Source organism: Canis lupus, chromosome 7 (genome assembly GCF_048164855.1).
Source record: "Canis lupus baileyi chromosome 7, mCanLup2.hap1, whole genome shotgun sequence".
Classification (NCBI taxonomy): Eukaryota; Metazoa; Chordata; class Mammalia; order Carnivora; family Canidae; genus Canis; species Canis lupus.
The window spans coordinates 31783862-31806864 of record NC_132844.1 but is presented as its reverse complement, the minus strand read 5'-3'; the positions used below and the strand labels follow the sequence as shown (position 1 = coordinate 31806864).

Genomic DNA, 23003 nt, shown 5'->3' with positions numbered 1-23003 from the left:
CCTAATCCATGAGCTGTGTATTGGTCAGGGTTCAATCAGAGAAGCAGAATACTAGTATATACATACATACATTCATGTATGTATTTTTCAATATAAATGATATATATACCCAAGGGATAAAACTCTAAAGCTTCTAGAAAAAAGCATAGAAAATCCTGTGACCTTAGAGATGGCAAATATTTCATAGAAAGACAAAAAAAAAAATCATAAAATATATTCCATTGAAATTCAAAGCGTCTATGCATCAAAAGATATCATTAAGATGATTAAAAAGCAAGCCACCACCGGGAGAAAATATTTGCAATACAAATATCTCACCAAAGATTCATACCCAGAATGTATGAAGAATTCCTACTACACAGTAATAGAAAAACAAAACCTTTTTTTAAAAACTGAAAAAGACACTTCACAAAACAAATTATGTGATTATATTTATACAAGTAGCCAATACACATGTGAAAAGATGCTAAACATTGTTAGTCATCAGGGAAATGCAAATGAAAACTACAATGAGATACCAATTTACACTAACTGGAATAGCTGAAATTAAAAAGATGGACAACATTTGTTACAAATACAACTCTTCTACATTGCTGCCAGGAATATATTAAGATAAAACTTCTTTGGAAAACAATTTGGTAGTTTAAACACATATCGTATAACAGTAATTCAGCTCCTCGGTATTTACACTAAGGATATGAAAATATATTCATTAAAAAACCTGTATAAGAATTCTCATAGCAACTCTTTCATAATAGTCAAAACCAAATCAAACCAAACAAACAAACAAAAAGCAATTAAGGAAGTTAATGTCTAAATTATAATGCGGTATATCCATACAATGAAATTCTACTCAACAACAACAAAAATGAAGTACTGTCTATCAGTTAGGTGGTGCTCTGTAACAAATCATCTCAAAATGTAGTAACTTTGAAACAACAAAAATTATTATATCTCACAGTTTTGTAGGTTCACAGAGTGATTCTTCTGCTGGTCTTGCCTAGGCTCACTCTTGCATCTCTTGGAGATCCAAGATAACTCCACCCACATGTCTGAGGTGAGGCCTTGATGTTGGCTGTGGACTAAAGGCTTCTTAGCACTACTCCCTGGGGCCACTTTTATCCAGATGATCTTATCCTCTAGGGTTTCTCTTTCTCTTTCTGTGTTCTCTCTCTCTCTGTTTCATCAAGACAGCCTAGACTTCTTTATATGGATGTAGGGTTCCAAAATTTAAAATGGAAGCTATCAGCTTTCTTAAGGCTTGGAGTCAGAGGTCAAAGTCAAAAGTCAAGAACTCAAAAGATATCACTTTCAATCAAGTCATAAAAGCAGCCCAGTTTTCATGAGGTTGGAAATAGACCCTATCTCTCAATGGGAAGAGTCCCAATGTTACATTGCAAAGAGACAAGGTAACAGAAAAATGTGATTCAGTGAGAGGGTATTTTCACGAATATAATATCATATACGTACAACAACATAGATTAATCTCTAAACAATACTTTGAAAGAAGCCATTCACAACAGAGTAAATAGTATATTATTCCATTTATATAAAATTCTAGAACAGGGAAAATTGAGCAACGGGATAGAAATCTGAATACCAGTTGCATCTGGTCATGGGGATAGGAGTCAAAAGGTTGACTGCAAACTGGAACAAGGAAGTTTTCTGTCGTGATTGAAATGTGCTATGAACTTTAGGTTATCTTCATTGATTTTAGTTTTTCATGTGAAATCAGCATGTCATACAAATCTATCTTCCTTGCTCATATAATTCATTCCTCTCCATTAATTAGATAACCAAATAACTGAATATCCTATATATTACTCCTATCAGAAATTTACCTCTTAGTGAATTACAGCTTTTATTGTGCTCTAAAAATTTTTCGTTACAATTTGCTTCTCAGTACCCAAAAATGTCTATTTATTTCCTTGTTCCTCCATATTGCTTTTCTTGTAGCTTATCAACTTTTGAGCACAAAATCTATAGAAAAAGTGAGAAATGACTTAAAGAGGGTTTTCCCCCAAATTTTGATGTAGCTAGAGGAAATAAGTTAATAAGGAAATCTGTGTTTGTACATAATTCAAAAGAACAGAAATCTGTTTTTTTTCTCCTCTTACCACCAAACAAAAAAAATATAACTTTTATAATGGGGCATTATATATATTTATATTTATATTTATATTTATATTTATATTTATATTTATATTTATATTATTTATATTTATATGTGTAAAAGTAAATAGACCAGTATAGTGATCCCATTATCTAACCCTAGCAAACATAAACAGGCCAGTCTTGCCCCATCTGTATACCTAAATCCAATGCTATTAGGGATGGACCATCTTGTTATACTTACTCTTCAAAGATTATCTAAGACAGCCATGTGTGTTTTTAATTTACTCCATTAACTAGATGAACCTGAAAATAAATCAAAACTTTTGTTAAAATACCAAAGTAATTAATAACTTTTGGTCCTGAGAGGCAATTTTTTATCTGATGAGAGGCAAAGAAAAAACAGTACGTTACATTCGTATTATATTTAAAGAGTTCCCATAGCTCTCAGTCTCATAACTGCTACGTTGCCATACAACTGATGGCAAATGTTTTTCAAATGACATATTGCAATTGTCCAGCACATATTTTATCAGTAGAAGGAACTCACAAATAGAAGATTTTCGTTGGGAAAAAAAAAAAAAAAGCTTAGAACTCATAAGATTTCCTTTTGTAACACTTTTGCATCATAATTACAAGTGATCAGAACATGTGTATCCAGTGTAGAATCTCAGTGAAGTAGTATGTGGTGTCTGATGTACCTAACAATTCATTTCATACATATTCGCTCATCATTTCAATTATCTTTTGTAAAATGGATAAAAAGTCATACTTTTTCATTTTGACATTTTTCAAGTCCTTGTATACCAATGGATTAAATTCAATAATTAGATGATTTCCATAAAATCTCCATTATTTGAGAACCTCACTTTCTATTGTGACCTCTGTGTGGCAAAATTTTTTCACTTAAAATATAACAACTACATTTTAGCACTCTAGAAATAATATTGAATTGTCTTTGTTCTTCAAGACACTGGTCCAGTATGTTTTGTTTGACTGGCATATAAAACAAATAAATACAGCTTCCTTATATCCTGTGTAATCTTCCTGACTTGAGCATTCTCAATATGGTCATTCAGCCTGAGCACTTGTCTTACCTGAGTTCCATCTATCTGATTGAAAACAGTTTACAAACAATTAGTGCAACCTTCAGTGTTGGTCTAGGCTAGTCAGCATCTCAAAATAATTGAACCATTTACTTTTTTCTTCTCAAAATATCTGTTTGAGGCTCTTTTTGTTTATTTTATATTCTGTTCAGTCCTTTATACATATTAGGGCCAGAATTTTAAAAAATAGTCATTAACTTAACGATGTTGAAATAACAGGATGAAAGAAGACATGATTCCTAATGAAATCAACTTCTTCATCAAAATGGAGCTGCTGTTGACCATCTGGAATGTTTTGTTGAATTTATAATTTCCTTTTACTTTCCTTCACCCTTTTTTTTTTCTCCCTCTAGAAGTAGTCTAGTTCTCATAAACATATTTATTGTTTCTGTTGTCATTTTTATTTGTTTGTTTGGGCTATTTTGATCCTTTTCCTTATCTTCATGATTTTGTTCACAAGAGACTTCAGTTTCCCTGTGTTGTATTAAGAGAAATTGGACATTGTAAAGCTACTGCTGTCTTCTTTTTCCAGAATAGGTTTTTGGCTTCTAGTTGAATACTTCTTTTTATCTTATTTAAATTTCAATATATTCAATAATTCAGAAAAAAATGTACAAAATTAATCTGAATTTAAGATATGCAAAAGTACAATTAAAATGCATATCTGAAATTGTTCCTACATTGTATAGAACTACATAAATTGGGAATGAAATCACTCCTGAAATCACTCCTACCATGTATATTAACTTGTTGATGGATACGTGTAGGAATTTTTATCTTTGGAACACTACTTTCTTCAAGTCATTTTACTGCATTTGGGGCAATTTTGTGTGTTGTTTCACCATACCAGTGTCAATCTTATATATTTTTTTCATCCAGAACTACTGTCAGGACAAGATGCATTTGACAGGCTAATGTATGATTGTATACATTGGGATGCATAAAACGTAACCTCACACACAGACATTCTGAATGCATGTGGTACTGCTATGGTTTTGCTCTATAAACCCAAGCATTCTAATAAACTCTCTCTTGAATAATTCCCATCAAAAAATATATAAAGTATTTAAAATTATATATTCTGAATTATTTAGTTTATCCGTAACAAAACTTCCATCTTATGTACATATTGTAAAGACCAAATCTTCCACTAACAATTTTGCATGTCTGATCATCGGAAGAAATTTCAGTAGACTAGCTTCAGGTTCATGCATTCCAAACCTTGCTTCTCCTGCATGGCCCTCATATCTAGGGCTGAGTAGATAGGGAATGTTCGTATTGCAGCATAATCTGTGGTCCTACACTTATGAGTTGGATGAGTCAGCACTGGCCACAATAGTGGTTGGTATTCCTGAAAGTCATTCCTATACCTGGACACCTAGCAATAAAAAACAATATGAAGTTTTGTTGAGTTATTTAAATATGCCCCAAAAGTAAATGCTTCCTCAGCTTAACTCCCTTTATTTGTCTCTCAAAACCCATGCCATTCTAAAACCTGATACCTTCAGGCAAGTCTAACAAGAGCAAAAAATGGAATGGAAAGGAACAATTGTGTTAACTAGTGAAAGTATCTTACTTTGGCAAATTTTACAAAAACATACGACATATCTAATCTCTCTCTCAGGCCCTAGAAGTCGTCCATGAAAGTGAGGGACTCTGACGTATCATTACTTTTATAGTCAATCTGCTTCTGATGACCACTAGCAAGATACATCCCAGTAAATTATAGTTTATTGATTACTCTTGACATATTGCTGATGATAATATGCAACAAAGAAAAATCAGGTAGAATTAATAAATTACTTAGCTATTATACAATTTAATAGTTATATATAAATTAATTATATAATATTTACATATTTAATAATTAAACAACAGTAGCTCACACATGTATAGCACTTACTATGCAGCAGGTACTTTTCCAAGGTTGTTTGATCTTCACACCAGCACTATGAGGTACTTAGAGGTCTTAGAGGATCTAAGAAAATCTTTATGCAGAATTCTAAGACAGAAATCCAAATGTCTCTTTTTGGCCAGGCAGGTAGGATAAAGGGGAGAAGCCATGGGTGTAATGGCACTAGGCATTTATCTACTCCCTCACCCCTGGGAAGACTATTGAAATGGAGAGCTAGGTGCCATATTAGGATCACTGTTTACATCCAGGGGCTTGTGGCTCTGCAGAAATACTAGCCCAGATTTTCTTATTTTAAAGAGAAATAGAAATAGGAATTGTGTGTGTGTGTGTGTGTGTGTGTAATCTCCTAATTCAAGATATTGAGTTTATGTTTAAAAAGAAGAACAACTTGTGGGCCAACAAAAGAACTTATGGTTCTCTATCTTCTCTAAGACAGGGCTGTTCAGCCACAACATTCTTTGCAAAATCTCAGAGTATAATTTGTATTTCTACATTCCATTTTCCATGTCCATTCAAAATTTTTGTAATTTGCTGCTTCAGCTGGTAGCACATTCCCTAGCATGATGCTTGTCCCAGAGGAGGTGCTTAGTATATACCTGTGGTTGAATACATGAAGTCAGGTTTGTCATATTCCCTGTGTTAGAAGCAAAGCTTCAGCTCTATAATCAAGATGCTTGCAGGGGCTGACATGAGAAAAGATAACCAGAGAACAACATTTAACTGTTTACTACAGGTGATAATTTAAGTGGGGTAATCTATATTTAAATGTATATTAATTTTTCTCCTGGTTACTCTTTGTTGGTCAAGTATCAGATTAACCTAGGAGTAAAGAAATATAGAGACAGATATAAAGTACTGATCAAAGTCTTAATTAACAGTTACAAATATTTCAAGCTCCCAAGGCACATGTCCCACTTTAATCTCAGCTGTATGAAATTTGTAATTGCTCTCTAAAAGCACAAAGTCAGCTAATTCAACGACCTTTGCTCCAGGTATCTTGCAGCCCCCAAAGCTGCACTGTTAGCAGGAAATCTCAAAACCTCAGAAATGTAGCTCTAGTACTCATGTTATAAGACAGTATAAATTCCCATAAGTGCAGTAAACTCACACTTTATTTATACTGTTATAAGACAGTATAAATTCTCATAAGTGCTTTCCATTAACTTCATTTTATCTATTTTATTTTTCTATTAAATTGGTATTTATATGTCTCATACTTCCAGTGACCAAAGGCTCATGTCAATGATTGAAATTGTTATTTCCAGAAATCCGAGTAAGATGGTTTGACTAACATCTGCCTGTTCTGATTTTTGTGCTCTGTGGATCTGTCTGTCTGTGCATATCACTGGAATTTGTAAATATCTTGTCTAAAGCTGTTCTTTTAAACAAGAAAGACAGGGGGAGGCTCACCTTCTTTCTATCCCCTCTCTCCTGTGCCCAGTGGCCTTGGTCTCTGCTGTTGTCATTTACAATTCAGTCTGTTTTATTTCTTTAATCCAAGCATGTGATTAGGCCCTTCTGGAGCTTTGCCAGACAACTCAGGAGTTTCAGGCCTCCAGTGTCTATCCCCCAAGGCAGCAAACTCAATCTATTTAGAGAGCTGTTAATTAAGTGAATTATGTTTGGTCAGGTATTTAGGAGCAAAGAAAATCAGAATAGAAATGATAACTGTGCCCTTACAAAAAGACTGAGTAAGCTATATGCAAATTAAAAAAAAAAAAGCAACCCAACCAAAAGAATCCCTCTACAAGGGTTTTTCCTGTAGTCTAGTTTAATTTCTTTCCCTAACCATTTGAGAGAAATACACTTGCTCTTTAGTGACATCATCCTCATCCCAAATATGCTTGTAAATTTGGGCAAAATGCAAAGAAGAACTGAGGGGAATGTAAATACTGTATGTTCTCTCTACAGAATTGTTCCGGGAAATGCCATTCACTTAGAAACCGAGTTCTAGGCAGTATGTCTGCCATCTGTAGTCCAGATGATGGTGATTGTGGCGATGAATTGAACATTTAGAAATAAACCCTAATGGTTGTTACTGTTTTCAAGGATAAGGCAACTGAAATATTGTTTCATTACTCATAATGCACAAAATAGCTAGAATTTGTTTATGTGTCATGTATTCATAACTTCGAGAATATATTTAAGAAGACACAGTGACTGTGGCTTTTTGAGTGTATTGGCACAATCTACCCAGAGGCTATGGTGCGTGCATAATGTGCTAGGACATGAGGACACTGCCAGAAGCTTGAAAGCATTATCATCATTATTACTACTCTTTAATGAGGAATCATGCTCAAAGATTGATTGTTTCCTATATTGCCGCACACTAGTGAGCATGACTCCACACCTATCAATCGGTTCATCGTGAATACTCCCATCCCTGCAGCTATGAAAGGACATTTGTAAAACTGTTCATGATTTTTTCCTGAGTAAGATGCAAAGAAAACAAAATGGGTATGTTTCTTCAGCACAACCCTTCAGGAACAGGCAAGCTAAAATGGACATATAAAAGAAAAGGGTAATGAAAATATTCAATATATTCATAAGATATTCAAAATCAAGGCCCATAGAAGGCTGTCATGGGTTTTGTTTTGTTTTGTTTTGTTTTTAATGTGATTAAAAAAAAAATAAAAGCAAATTTTACTTGGCTGGTGGGGTGGTAGGAGTAAGTAATGGTGGTGGAATCATCACCTTTCCTCCGAAAATCAACACTCAATTCTGATACGAAGTGAGATTTTAAAGGTTGTTTGTACATTCTACAAGGTTAAAAAGGAGACATACAGTCCAGAAAATACAGTTGGATAGAAAATGAGTGGCTGATATCAAGCAGGATTCGGGAGGTGGTGAGGTACAGAAATGCCCTGTGGTGCCAAGTGCAAAAATAGTTGAAGCAGGCTACTCACCTAAAACTTAAGATACTTAGTAAAAGACTCTAGGTTTTGAAAAGTTAAAGAATGTCCTAATCTTCTTTCAAGTCTGTCTATTCTTTTTTACATTCTGTGTACTTCTCTACCAATAACCGAAGCAACTAGTTGTTTCAATCAAAGAGCAGATGTTTGGGGTTGAAAATGCTGGCAAGGGAGTAGCTGAAGTGATCCCGAGTGGGTTCAGGGATGGATGGGGACGGTTTGGGTACCAAAAGCAGCTTGAGAAGAGTCCTATCCAGTGGTTTCTGAAACCAGCCCCCACAGTCTCATGAAACAAAATTATCAAATTATCAGGGATTTTGCAAGCCAGCTATTACGTGTGGCAAGTTATTGAAAATTATATTAAACTTGAAATTAAATAAATTATATTAAAAACAAAGATGATAAACACTCAAATCCCTCCAATTCTTAATTATTTCACAGCATTTTACTACTATCTGTGCTTTTGAGGTGATTTTGTTACATCCGAGCTGTGTGATAGAAATACCATGCTACTAATGCTGCACTAAACAATAACTAGCTGGTAGCTTGAAATCTGCTACCCAGATCAACATTTCCTGGGACATTCACTGGTCCTCACTGCAGCATACCATCTCCAAGACAGGGCCTGGTCTTTGCGTCAGACCTAACTCTAGAGGCAAAATAGAATCCCGTTAGATGCAAGAAATCTATAAATGTAGAAAAGAAAGTACCAAAACCAACATTTCTCTGATATTGCTTGTCTATAATTTTTGAATGTTCAGCCATTCACTTAATGGTAGTTATTGAGCACTTTCTATCATCATGCTAGGCTTTCTAGATACAATGAAGAGATGTGATACCATCCCTCAGGGAACCCATGGCCCAAAATGCCACAGAGGAGTAGAGACATGATAGAGATTGGTATGGGAGGGAAACACAAGGTGCATGGAAGTACAGAAAGGGAAACCTGGTAAGACAGGTGTGGCACAAACAACGTAAACAAAGCAACACTTGGTGCTTGGCTCTTCGGGAATCTTACAGGAAGACAGCATAAAACTGTGCACTGTCCCTTGAATCTTCCCATGGCTCTGAGGAGCATGGCTTGTTCTCTAGGAGAGGCCTGCATGCAGCTGCAGCTGGGTGAAGTTGGGGAGGAGCAAGCGTCACCTACCAATGACAGAACAATGGAATTGGAAGGCTTTCCGGCCTGAGGAATGGCCTTGTTCATGAGAAGAGTAGCCTGGTAATAGAAGTTTGTCCATTCCAGGTGGTAGCTTTGCATTCCTTCTCATTCACCCAGGCTGGGGGTGTTTGAGGGAAGATAGGAAATTCTTAGAAAAAGGAGGCCTGATCTGAATTTTGAAGGGTATAAAGATGGAAGAAGAGACCAGATGAAAAATCACATCAGTGACAACCACCCTGACGTCATGGTTAATTCTCATCTGAAAGAGGGTTATTTCTGAAATTCTTAGAAATAAACTTGGAAGGTAAAAAGAGAGAGGAGATAAGAGTGTGGGAAAGGGATGAGAAGTATTGCCACTGAATTGCTGTTAAGATTTTCAGTTGGTCCCTGAGATTGGGCCAGGAGCTCTGAAATAATGATTAAATTCTCATCCAGTTCCTGGACAAATACTTCTAATATCAGGCAACTGAGAAGTAAATTGAAATGACACTATTAGAAATAAGTGTCTATGTATAATAATTTTCAGTCTCTTTGCCTGAAAGAAGAGATTTCATCATCTGTATTCATTGCTTTTGAAACTGCTAAACTGAATCCTATATTTCTTCATGTTAAATTGAAGCCTATAGTTATCAAAATGCTGACAAGTTGAGTTATTGGTTATTCTCAGGGCCCATGCAAAGACTTTACCATTAATAACATTCACTGTGTACATTGATAGAAGAGACTTATTTAGAGCTACTAAATGTGTTATTACAACTTATTCTGTATGCCCTAAGAAGTCATTTTTGACTTATGGAGGAAAAGAAGGATATTTGCAGGGGGCTGACAAATGATAAAATACCACTGCCAATAAAAGAGGGGGAAATGTAGCAACGCAATTCTACAATAACTCAGTTAAAATCTGCTACTCTCTCTTTTTTTTTCAGCAACGTTTACCATGCTCATCTCACAAAAAATAAGGGGTGAAACCAGAAAAGGAGAACCCAGATGGAGAAATATGTTTCAAATGCTGATTTATCATGTGAACTTAAAAATTCCTGTAAAGAAAAAAAAATTACCTATTTATTTCACACTAAAAATGTCCCAAATTACAAGCCTGTCATGTGCTTTTAAGAAAAAAAAAAATAAGAAGAAGGAAGTGTTTTAAAAAGTTCTAATTTATCATATAAAAGGAGTGGATCAAGGGTAAATATGGTGCTTCTACTATGGATATGGGAAGACTTATTTGGTAAAAAAACAAAAAAAAACAACAAAAAAAAACTTTAATTTTCCTTTTTAGGATATGGTTACCCGTGTAAGTACCTCTCAAACTTTTGTGTATATCAACCCATGAACTATATTGAGAAGTTCCATATGGACCATTTTGAACCCATCCCTTTAGATGTGATGCTATACAGACAACATCTGTAACTATAATGCCATATATATATATGTAATATATATATATATATGTAATAACTATATTCCACAGCCCCACAGCACAAAAACATACATGCACAATCCAAGAATGAACTGGGGAAATGATGACACATTTAGCGCCACTTATCCATGCTATTGATTTATATTTATTCTATTGATTCATTAGTTGATTATGCTGCATAGTTCCTCCATCCCAAATACTATGCTAGGCAGCATAATAGACACAGAAAAAATACCTAATTCCTCTCCTAAGGAAGGTATCTTCTAGAAAATGGAGAAGGGCATAAAAAAAAATCACAATATAATAAATAATTTTTGTCAAAAAGGCATGGAGGACAGTACTACAGAATTGCCCAGAATGGAGGAATTCACTTTGCTCAGACCCAGGGAAGGCTTCACAAAGAAACTGACACTTAAAGTAATAGGATTTTGCCAGACAGGGTAAGAGGAAATGTCTGAAATTAATAAATTAATTCTAAAAAATAAACACTACAGAAACATGATCAAAAGATTTCTTGAATATCAGTACACAGACCACATGAGAGACCTTTCTGAACTGTGGGCCATTTTCTGAGGTCTTGGGTTGTTTGTTGCCACAGCACAGCTAATTTTTATCCTTTCTAATACAGTTGTGTTATTGTCTTGTCGGTGCCATAGGGGCAGGTCATGGTACATGTAGGTGGTGAGAACTCAGTTTCCCTGAAAAGAGCAGATGCTCTCAGAATGATCAGGCCTGACATAAGAAATAAGGATTTTGTAGGCAAGTTGGGAGAGAGAAAATGTTCCTTTCCATTGGGGCCATTGGTCTAGGGCAAGAAGATTCCTCTAGCATTTCTGATGCTGGGAGTAAGTGTAAGGGGTGGTGAGTGCATGGAAGCTTCCATCTCCTCAGAAGAGATGGAGGGAGCCAGTAGCTCCTGTAACAGGCTTGTGCCTGGTCAGCAACGTAGTTCTCGGGGTTGCATCTCGATAAAGATGCATTTTCCCAAAATCCTTTTCCCCAAATCCTCAATAAAGCCTTGCTTAAAGGTAGAGGTTGGTCTCAGGTGTGTTGTAAGCAATTAGGGAAAGCTCTCCCTTGTTTCCATCACATCAGTAAAGGAGAGAGCAGCGCCCCTATCCCAGGAGGTCACAAGTGAAGAACCACCCCGCCCAGCTGAGGATCGGAGAACAGGGAGTAAGAAGAAAGTCTTACCAGCAGCGTAGTAATTGACTGGGTTTAGTTCTTTCCTGTCAGAAGCACAGGTAAAACAAAGGTGCTGAGCTCTAAAAATAGCCTCTGTCACTGGCCTACCTTCCGATCTCCGTGAGTTGCAAGCTGCAATTTCATGGTGCAAATGGACATTTTCCATGAGGGTTACCAAGTAGGAAACGTGTCATTCTGTCTTGCCTCTTATCAGCTCCCGTGCGGTAACATCATGGTGCAGTAACAAATAAGAATCTCAGTGGCATAAAATAAGAAAGATTTATTCCGTGTTTATCTATGCACTTAATGAACGTCAGCTGTATCCTCTGCTCAAAGTCATGCTCTTTCCAGGACTCGGGCTGAGGGGGCAGCCTTCTTCTGACACGTGGCCAGTCACTGGCAGAGGGAAACAGGGCAACCAAAGCCTTCACCGGCCTTAAAGCTTCCACCCAGAAGTGATGGATGTTACTTCCATTGACCCAGTGCAAGTTCCACACGCAGGGAAAGGCAGGGAGTTGGAATGAGTATGGAGCCTGATGGGTCCTCCACACCCCATACCTTTCCTAAGAGATCCCTTGAGGCCCTTGCTGAAGAGTATGTTGTTTTAATAGAACAAATAATAATCAAATTTTTGAATGCACTGAATAGGCTGTTCTCTTTCCTGACAAGAGAAATTGTGTAAAGTGGGTTTGGTTATAGGTAGAGAAGATGAAAAAAGAGGCCAAAGAGTAAGTGGAGAGTAGATGATGAGTGAAGTAGAAGAAGAAGATAGAGAAATAAGAGAAATGAAGGAGAGAAGGAGCATCAAGACAGTGAGCATCCCCCACTCCTGACCAAAATGGCTTTGCTACAAACTTCTACTTCTCCAGTTCTCCACTGTTGTTCACTTCTTGAGGTTCTAACTAGTTAATCAAACAAAGGAAGACCCTTAAAAAAAAAAAAGATGCAGAAAGGAAGGCAGGAGGAAGTGAGAAAAATCAAAGACATAGGAGTCTGGGCTACCAAAGAAGGATATATGGGGGGGGGGGGGGAGCCAGGAACAATAAGGAACTAAAGAAAATGGCGCCATTCATGAGGAGTCTAAAATTGGAATGCCACTTTAGCTGGGGGAGATGCTGCAGATGAGATGATACAGCTTGTTATCACAGCCCTTGAAATATCAGATTTTGTCCTTGCTGCATTCTCTCTGATAATGTTTGCAAAGCTCACACTCGAGATCATATATGTGACCCAGGGAAGAAGATTGGCATTTGGGAACTGATTATCTCAGAATAAATACACTGGGCCCTTTGTGTCATGACTTGAGGCGTGGCCTGCCCGGAAACAGGGCCTGGCTGGTCAAGCTTCTGGGTTCAGCCTTTTCCCACCCATCTTTAAACACACCCTGTTTCACCACTTCCCCACAGCCCATGACTCTGAGCCTACTTGGTAAAGGTGATATGACTGTGTTCCAAAGAACACCTTGCTCTGACCCATGAGAATTTTGTGGGTTTTTTTTTTTAAGTTTTAAATTTTTTGTAGCTCCATAAACCTGATGCTAAAAATATCATTTAAATGTAACCAGAGCTGCTTTCAGTAGCACTTTGCTAGCGGAGACTATCAGACTATCAGCCATCTTTTTAAATGTTAGACTGTCTTTTCACATAAAAACCATGAAATTGTTTAATTGAAATCCACCGTGAGAGAGCTTCTGAATCCTCAAAGAGATGATGTGTAATGCCTGGAAGTAGCAAGCCACTCCCCAGTGTGCTGTTAGACCTTGAAATGGCAGTGGTCTCTGCTCACATTATAGCCCCTATTTATCATTTTTTCATGACTTAATTGTGGAACTGTTTTTTTTTTCTTTTTATTTATGTGAAGTAGAAATAGTTTTCCAAAGAGAATTCACTCACTATTTGTTACTAAGCAAGAAACCTTTGAGTGCAGCAAATGGCTTAAATTCCCTTTGAGTGTTCTGTTGAGTATCTCCCTCCTTTTCTGAAATTAATGCTTCCCTTTTCTTCCTCTATCTACAAGTATATTATTTCCTCAGAAGCTGTCATATTTTACACAGGGCAGCCAGAAGCCTTATCAATGTCTCCATGTGAAAAAAAAAAAAAGTGTGTGTGTGAAATGTGGAGGTGTTCATTCATAGATACAAAGGACAGATTGGTGGTTGCCAGATATCGGGGATTGGGAGGTGAAATGGGTGAAGGGAGTCAAAGGTTCAGATTTCTTAGTTGTAAAATAAGTCATGCAGATGTATGTGCAGCATGGTGACTAGTTAATAATACTGTATTGCATATTTGAAAGTTGCTAAGACGGTAGGTCTTAGAAGTTCTTATACAAGAAAAAATTATTTTCCTAACTATGCATAGTGATAGATGTTAACAAGACTTAATGGGGTGATCACTTCACAATATATACAAATATCGTATCCTTACATTGCACACCTGAAACTATTATAAAGTTTTATGTCAATTATACCTCAATTTTAAAATCTGCTCAGCCCAGTGGGCACCCAGCTTGACAAGCCCCAGTGTCTAAGAGAAGCAAAGGTCATTTCTTACTCTAGGAAGACCCTTATCCCAGGCTATATGTCTTGGTGAGCAGAGTATGAGCACTTCATTTTAATCCCCATATGCCCTTTGGGTAGGCACATTTGTGAAACATACAAACTGCACAATTGTACGTGTCAACTCTCACAGGTTCATACATGATATGGCTGGTCCAGAGGAGGCTATGTAAGCCAGACCAATCAGTGCCCTTCTTTGGATTTTTTTCGAACTAGACCCAAGAAAGTCAGACTCTCTGTTGGTGAATTCAAAAGATGAATTGCATGGGCTCTCAGTGACTGAGATTTCTACCATTTGAAGAAAAAAAAAATCTATTGGTAGTGAAAAAGAATGATGCCAACATGCACAAAAAAATAAGAACAAGAGGTAGCAAAAGCAGCATCCTGCCCTTCTCATGGGTGAGTGGTTTGGCTGTTCAGCCCTTCCTCGGATTTGATGATATACAAGTCTCTAGACCTCAGTTTTCACATCTGTAAAATGGGAACTTTAGTATTTTCTATTTCATAGATTTGTTGAAAAGGAAACTGCATTTAAGTATTTGGGATAGTGGGACATCTGGATGGCTCAGTCAGTTAACTATCTGCTTTCAGCTTCTCTTTCTTTCTTTTCCTTCTTTTTTTTTTTTTTTTGTAAAGAACAGAAATTTATTTCCCACAGTTCGAGAAGCTGGGAAGTCAGATATCAAACACTGGCAGCACTAGGCTGCTGGTGAGAAGTTCTTTCCTAGATGGGTGCCTTTTTTCAGCTTCTCTTTCCCCTGCTCCCCCAGCCTGTGTGTTCTCTCTCTTTCTCTGTGTCAAATGAATAAATAAAATCTTTTTTAAAAAAGTATTTGGGATAGAGTCTGGCACCTAGTGCTCAATACAAGTTTGATATGATTATTATTCTTTTATTATCTTCAGTGTCAGAATGGTGCTTGACATAGGATAGAACTAGTAAGAGTTGCAAAGGATAGAAAATCTAATTTTAGCCCTAATTCCATAACTAAATTTACTCTTTGATCTTGGGTAAGATGTTTTTTGGAACCTCAATTTTCTCATCTATAAATGGGAAAAATAATTTTTTGCAGGTTAATTGAAAGATAACATGAAATAGTGTGTATGAGCAAGTTTTACAAACTCTAAAACTCTACCCAATTATAAAAGATAAAAGAGTAGAGAGATGAATCTAAGTTTACTTCTTTTCAAAGATACTGAGATATCAACATTTTAATAACTAAAAAAGAAGTGAGAATTTGAAAGCTGACATTCATCTATTGGATACAATAGGTAGTATATGTCCTAAAAATAGAAATTTTTTTCTCCATTGGAATCAATAAAACTCTTTTAATTTTGATTCAAAAAAATTGTTCTTTAAACATTTTTACTTTCCTTGAATTAGCCCACATGCAAAAATTTTGCTTTCCCTTCATGATAGCCTGTCTGAGGATTTTGAGAATACCCTAAGCTCAGCCTGGGAAAACAGCAATTTTAAAATTACAAATCAAATTTTGGCATGATGTTTAAAACATTAGCCTGCATACAACAGAGGAAGCCTCAGATCAAACCATCTGTTTTCTTCCCATGCTACTATTTGATAAGTGGAGATTTCAAAAATAAAACTGAACACAATCATCTCTGGACTGTTTCAGTGAAAGAGTAGCCTGACCCCCCCCCCCCAAAAAAAATCTAATGCTTTTTCTAGCAAGTTTGCAGATATTATTGAAGAAGATGTTCAGCAGAATAAATTCAAGTTAAGGAATAAAAATGTGAAACAAATTTTGAGATTAGACAAGTAGAACATAGCACCACAACATCCCTTTTCTCTTTTAATTTAGAACATCACCATCTGTTCTCTGTCACATCTCCCTCGCCTCTTAACCTGAACATTTGCAAAGAAGGAACTAGAAGGTGGAGGGGATCAGAGAAAGCCCAGGTATCTGACTCAGACATTTTCAAGCCTGGCCACAGACCTATCGAGTAGCTCCTTGGTGATGTGGTTCTAGGTTGTGGCAGACACTACTGACTGCCTTTCCAGTAACACTTTCCCTTGCTCCGTTGCTAACAAAATCTCAATTTTTCTCAGTCCTCAATAGGGAATAATTCATGATTGGTCTCTGTCAACTCCTTGGCACTACGGGTGGTGGAATGACACAGTTATGCCCAATGTGATGTAAGTGGAGTCTGCTGGGGGGCTCTGAGATAATTTCCCACCAGAGAAAAGAGGAAAGGCCCATGAGCCCACCTTTTTAGTGTTTGAACACTTACCTGGAGATACTATGCCTGGAGCTGCTGCAGACCTCTAGGAAGCTATGATGGGAAGACAAGCCCATCAGAGAGACTGACTCAGTGGCTTGGCCATGCTGAACTGATGACCCACTCCTGAAACTCCCACCTCTAGACTTCTTGAGATATGGGTAATTAAATGACTTTATTAGATAAAATACTGTTAGGTGATTTGTTACTTGTAAGGAAAATCCCCCTCATAATGGGGTCTTCCACAAAAAACTTCACCCCCTATCTTTCCTCTCTTCTGCCCCATAATATCTGGACAAAAAATGATGCTACTCATTTAGAACTATAGAATATCAGAATTGAAAGGCACTCTACATTTCCAATTAGCATGATAAAATAGGAAATTCAGAAGTGATCACCTTGTTTAAAGAGTTGCGCCATGCTAGAGCAAATGCCTATTGGAAAGGAGAAACATGCATAAGACACCTGTGCTATGAAGTGAATGACTATAACAAAATGATTTCTTAGGAGCAGATTTGTCTGTAGGCAGAGAACAGTAAGCACTAGAAAAGTGTGAAGAGGTTAACTTTAAGAAACAGAAAAGGAAATCTGGAGGCTTCAAGATCAATGTCGTCTTCAATTTTTCTAAGGCCAGACCTTAAGTAAAATTTTCCACAAATGTCATGTGAGATGGAGAATGCATTTTTCCCAAGTTGCCTTCTAGAAATGCACAATAAGAAGTTCCTCCAGAAGGCATGAGAGCTCTGGCCACACCATGCCTGTGGCCGCTAGACCCTGCTCTGGTCATTGGCAATGGGGAGGTTACTAAATTCACATAACCCCTTGAAAGAGGTTTTTTTTTTTTTAAAAAAAAAAAAAAAAAAAGCTAAAATAAATATTACTAGGGTTATCAGAGAGCAGTTTCCAAAGCTGCAAATATTTTCTGAACTTGTGCAATCCAATTCTTCCACATCCAGATAGACCTGACACTCAAGTCATCTGAGGTGTTGACTATAAGATTTTTCTTAAAATGTTGACAAATCTAAAAAAATTCTTGACAAATCTTTTGTCTATTTTTTTGCCTCAAACCATTATAAAAATAAAGATTATTTTGATCAGAAAGAATATACTCTTTTAACTTAATTATGAAAATAATACGTGTTTATATCCATGTCAGTCCTCTATAGTGCACATCCCTAGCTCTATTTAACAAAGTACACAGAACATAGTAGATGCTCAGTAATTATGTATGGCATATGCATGAAGAAATGTAGAAAACTTAGGAATACATAAAGACAGAATTTTAAAGAAACTCTTATTCTGTATATTTACTTGTAGACAGTCAATTCTTGTTCCATAAATATGTTTTCTACATATATTTTAAATTGTCTATCTCTTTTTCTATAAAGAGGAAGCTGATTGTAGCTGTTGTTCCCTGAAAATGGTGGGCTTGCTAGTTGGAGATATTTATTCTCTACTATTATAAGGAACAGAAAGAATGTAAACTGCTCCCACAGGTTTACACATCTGATGAAGACAAATTTAATTTTTCTAACAGCCACTGCAAATTTCTCTACTCTGCTAGGTAGATCAGTCTAAGATATTTGGTAGAGTTTTATAGTTCAACTAGAACAATTCAAAAAGCTGATGTAACTGGTGTAAATAAATAATAAATGCTCTCCTTCATTCGCTATTACATGGGGTAAATGGAAGTCATAACATTTTTTCTTTTCTCACTTGAAGAGTGATTTATGCACTGATGCTACCAACCTTGTTCCAGGGGCTGTTGGAGTTGCACATGCAGCTCTGAAAGTAAATGAGGAGTCTGTCATGGAAACTGCTTAGGACTGTCCTCATTGGCAACATAATTTAGCAAATATGGTATTAATGCTGCTGTACTGATTCCAGGTTGGGAATACATGCCATTCCAGTAGATTATCTCCTGCAGCCCCTCTCAGTGGTTGGGGCTGGGATTTTTACTCAAGAAACACTACAAGTAAATAATTTAGAATTTAGTTTTAAGTTTCTTTGGGCAGACCATTATAAAATTTTATCACAATCATCAACAGGGAGCCACAAGGGGATATAATAAGACTTGAGTTCAAATTATAGTCAATTTCTGATCATGGATGCCACATTATTTGCTCTGATTTATCTTGACTATTGGCAAATTGTCCTTGGGAAAAACAGGGAAATAAGGATAGTTTGTCCTAAGTTCCAGTTTTTCTATCTAGCATTCATTCAGTAAATATGTACTAAGCACATATTTGATGTCAAGTATCCTTTTAGTGAGGGGGACCCTGCAGATAACAAAGCAAAATAAAAAAACAAACAAAAAAACAAAGCAAAATCCTTGATCTCAGGGGTCTTTGTTGACTAAGCAGATACCATAAACAAGGCAACAAAAAAAATGCATAATATGATACTGGGTAACTATAAATGCTACAATGAAAAATAAAGGACGATGAGGGGATGAGAGTGATATTTCAGACAGGGTTCTCAAAGGGAGAGTAAAGCAGGAAAGCAGATAAACCAAGGACCCAGCCTTGGGCTGCTCAGGTTAAGGTTAAGGGAACAGCAAGAGCAAAGGACCTGAGGCAGGTCCATAAGCATATAAGAACCAGCAAGGAAGTAAAGGTTCAAGTCTGTGAATTGAGTTCAGTAAGATAGCCAGGGACACAATCATGCAGGGCTTAGGGGCCCAGAGAGGACTTTAAGGTTGGTTTTAAATGCCAGTGATATGCCAGTGATGTGACTAGAGGGTTATTGCAAGACAGTGACAAAATCCAATTTGCTTTTTAGTTTTTTAAAGATTTATTTATTTATTTGAAAGACAGAGAGAACATGAGCAGGGGGGAGAAAGGGAGAGGGAAAGAGAATCCCAAGCAGACTCCAAGCTGAGCACAGAGCCTGACATGCGGGCTCCATCTCATGACCCTGAGATCATGACCTGAGCCGAACCTAAGAATCAGTGTCTCAACTGACTGCACCACCCCGGTGCCCCAATTCAGTTTGCCTTTTAAAAGAATCCTCTGGGGCAGCCTGGGTGACTCAGCGGTTTAGCGCCGCCTAGGGCCCAGGGCGTGATCCTGGAGATCCTGGATCGAGTCCCACGTCAGGCTCCCTGCATGGAGCCTGCTTCTCCCTCTGCCTGTGTCTCTGCCTCTCTCTGTGTGTGTCTCTCATGAATAAATAAATAAAATCTATTTTAAAATAAATAAATAAATAAATAAATAAATAAATAAATAAATACTCTGGCTGCAGTTTAGAAACTATACTGGGGATGGGGGAAAAGGAGAAGAGGCTAAAAATAGAAATAGAGAAACCAGTTAAGGGATTATTACAGAAATCCTCCAGACACAGGATTTCTGGCTGGGTTGGATATGGGGCAGGAATGAAAGAGAAAAATGAAGAATAGCTGGTTAAGACCCCCACCTCCTGAGTAGTACTATTAGTAAGATTTGAAAGAAAAAAAAAAAGAGAGAGAGAGAGAGAAGCAGGTTTAGGTGGGTGTGGACAGGTATTCAAGACCCCAATTTTAGACATAAGTGTGAAATTGTAAGAAAATCCCTCTTGATTGGGTGTTTATTGGACCCTGCTTCTATCAAAAAAAAAAAAAAAAAAAAAGACATTAAGAAGGGGAAGGCCGGGGATCCCTGGGTGGCTCAGTGGTTTAGTGCCTGCCTTTGGCCCAGGGCGTGATCCTGAAGTCCCGGGATCGAGTCCCATGTCGGGCTCCTGGCACGGAGCCTGCTTTTCCCTCTGCCTGTGTCTCTGCCTCTCTCTCTCTCTCTCTCTCTCTCTCTCTCATAAATAAATAAATCTTTACAAAAAAAAAAAAATGAAGGGGAGGCCTGGTTAAGATTATCTCATAGATGAGGATATAACTGCCCTGAAACAGAGGCTTTGGGGGGAATGTTGAGGTAACTAGGACCCAGATATCATCAGCAGAGTTGGGGTGGGGATAGGAAATACAGTCAACTGTTTTACAAGAATATTTTTGCAGTTAATCCATCTGTAAAGGATGGAGAAGAATGGAAAGTACCTGAATTGTAACCAGTCCCAAATAGTAGCACCTGTGGATCCCATGTTATAATACTAAATATCCTGTCCCAGCCTTCAGCAGATATGACCAGGAAACATTCAAAGGCAAAGAAGAAATGGATCTCTTCAAAACTGACATGATGGTACCTACCAGGATAAGCCGCCGAAATCTGTAACCGTGGATGATGCTTCTGCCCATAAGACTCAGATTCCTGAACATAGTTCTGGACCAGTGTCTCAAGCCAGGTTTCTGCCAAACCAGACAAAAGGATTGTTAGCACCCATCATCATAAGTTAGGCAGCTATCACCCCTTTAATCACCATGCTCAAGGCAAAAGACCTTCTCCAGGCTCTGAAATTTTTTCCCTCAGGTGAAAAAAAAAAAATCCAACAAAACAAAACAAAAACCAAGGCTGCCAGGGAGAATATGAAACTATGATTCAGAGTAGAAAAGAGTAGATGCGGCCAGAAGGCACTACAATCAGTGTCTGGGTTCCTTATGGAGTAGTAGACCAGCTCCATGAGTGCATACCTCAAGAGACAAACCCCACTGAGTGCATGCCCTGGGGGGACCAGGGTGGGGAGGTGGGCAGTTTCTGTACAGGGTCCTGTATGGCAGTTTGAAGATGGGCCATGGCTTTTGCCTGATGGATCACCAGTTGATGTATTTGCTAAATTTAAAGACTTTTGTCTCAAATATGATGAAATTGGTCTGGATCTAAATGTTCAGAAATAGAAAACAATGATATTAGAACTCAGTTATCATAGAATTCCTTTGATAGCTCAGTTTTCTTTGAGTTCTGAGAAACCTTTATAGTTACATGGTAAAACGTACATCCCTCTTGAGATTCTGGATTTCTTCTTGTTTCTGGAGTGTGGATTAAGAAACCTGGATGTACCCCTTGACCTAAAGGCTGAGACTCAGGCTGTAATGAAAGTACCAAAACTATGAACCAAGATCCTAGAATCGATCTTTTAACAAGATTTTATTTAACGCTTTGAGGAGAACCCTGATTCATAAACTTATGTTCTGTGCCTTTTATCTTTTCCAGTTGTCTCCAACCTTTATTCCCCTCAATTTTTTCATCTACCCAGAAGCCCCTTCCCTCTCTCCCACCCTGTGTTTAGGGAGTGGCATATAGTAGGAACTCCTCCCACACTTCCAACTATGTAATGCTACTGCTAATTGAGGTGCAGTCTGAAAAACAAAATTGTTGTCTGTTGTTCTTATTGTAAGTTTTGTAATTACTACAATTGCTGTTTAGAACACGTTGGAATTGCCACTAGTCTGAAGCCTAACCTCTGAATGATCTGTGTCTAATCACAGAATGGAGTGGCAGTGGCGTAAATGTCACTCCACTCTACCGCTCTGATATATGCCTTCATTAAGGTCGAGGAGAAGAAATTTAAATATCAGGGTTGAGCTCCTGAGCAATCATGCCATTTCTGTTGATCACCTAATGAAAATTTATGGCATGTAACAGTGAGAGATAAGTTTACATGGGGACGCTAGCTTCCACAGCTGTGCTCACACCATTTCCAGGGAAGGCCCCCCCATACTTGCTCTTACTGTGTGTTTTAAGATTCTCCTAATTGCAGAAAGCAGGGTAGGACTGAAGAAAGTTTGGACACATTAGTTCTGCAATTTTATTGCCAAGTGATTGCATAAAATGTAGATACTGCAAGCATCAGGAGAACCCCAGAAGTTGAAATGTAGAGGCCAAAGTAAAGGGAAGTTGAAATCTCTGAAACTTTGCTTGATCTATTTGAAGAGATTATACCAGGGTCCTACAAATGTGATGTTTAGTAGCAATTATTAAAAAACAAATAGGGAGCATGAATATGAGCACAGAAATAGCCACACTAGTGATAAACCATTAACACCTTAAAAAGAAGCAGAGACATGTATCATCACCTATTTGAAATGGGTGAGAATTATGTCATCTACAGAATCTAATTTATAGTTGTGAGAGGAAATAAACATTCCCAAGAAGCCACAGCCACTGGTCCTGGCAGGTGACTGTGGACACTGATCCTGACAACTGTTGCCTTGCAGTGGTTTAAAAAATTTGACATCACTTGCTAGAAACTCCTTAATTCTTTTAAAATTAATCATGAGAGGGGAAAGGGAAAAAAGCCTCTACCAGCACCCCCCATCCCACCCCTTGTGCTATTTTACAGAGAACTTTGAGCTCCAAAGCACACAGAGAGCCATGCAGGCATGGCATCTTCTCAGAAAGTGCTCCCCTGACTCTCCTTTCCAAAGTGCCGTGTCCTCTGAGAGATGTCTAGCCCCTCGCTCTGCGTGACTATCCCCACAGAGCCAGTGCCCGCCTGAGGAGAGCAGGCTGGCCGCTGATGGACTGCAGCCGGCATGGG

The 23003-nt window shown here is 37.7% G+C and overlaps 1 long non-coding RNA gene across 5 annotated transcripts in view; it reads right to left on the bottom strand.

The window, feature by feature from the left end:
- LOC140636729 (uncharacterized) overlaps positions 1–23003 on the bottom strand; it is a 53072-nt gene that overhangs the window by 21899 nt on the left and 8170 nt on the right. For 4 of the 5 annotated variants that reach the window (XR_012033940.1, XR_012033942.1, XR_012033938.1 and 1 more), the window contains 2 exons: positions 20776–20874; positions 2357–2418 (listed from right to left, as the gene is read on the bottom strand). This is a non-coding gene — a long non-coding RNA (uncharacterized lncRNA). Of the gene's footprint in view, positions 1–2356; positions 2419–20775; positions 20875–21156; positions 21343–23003 lie in introns of all 5 variants that reach the window. The other variant, XR_012033939.1, reaches the window with a different exon arrangement.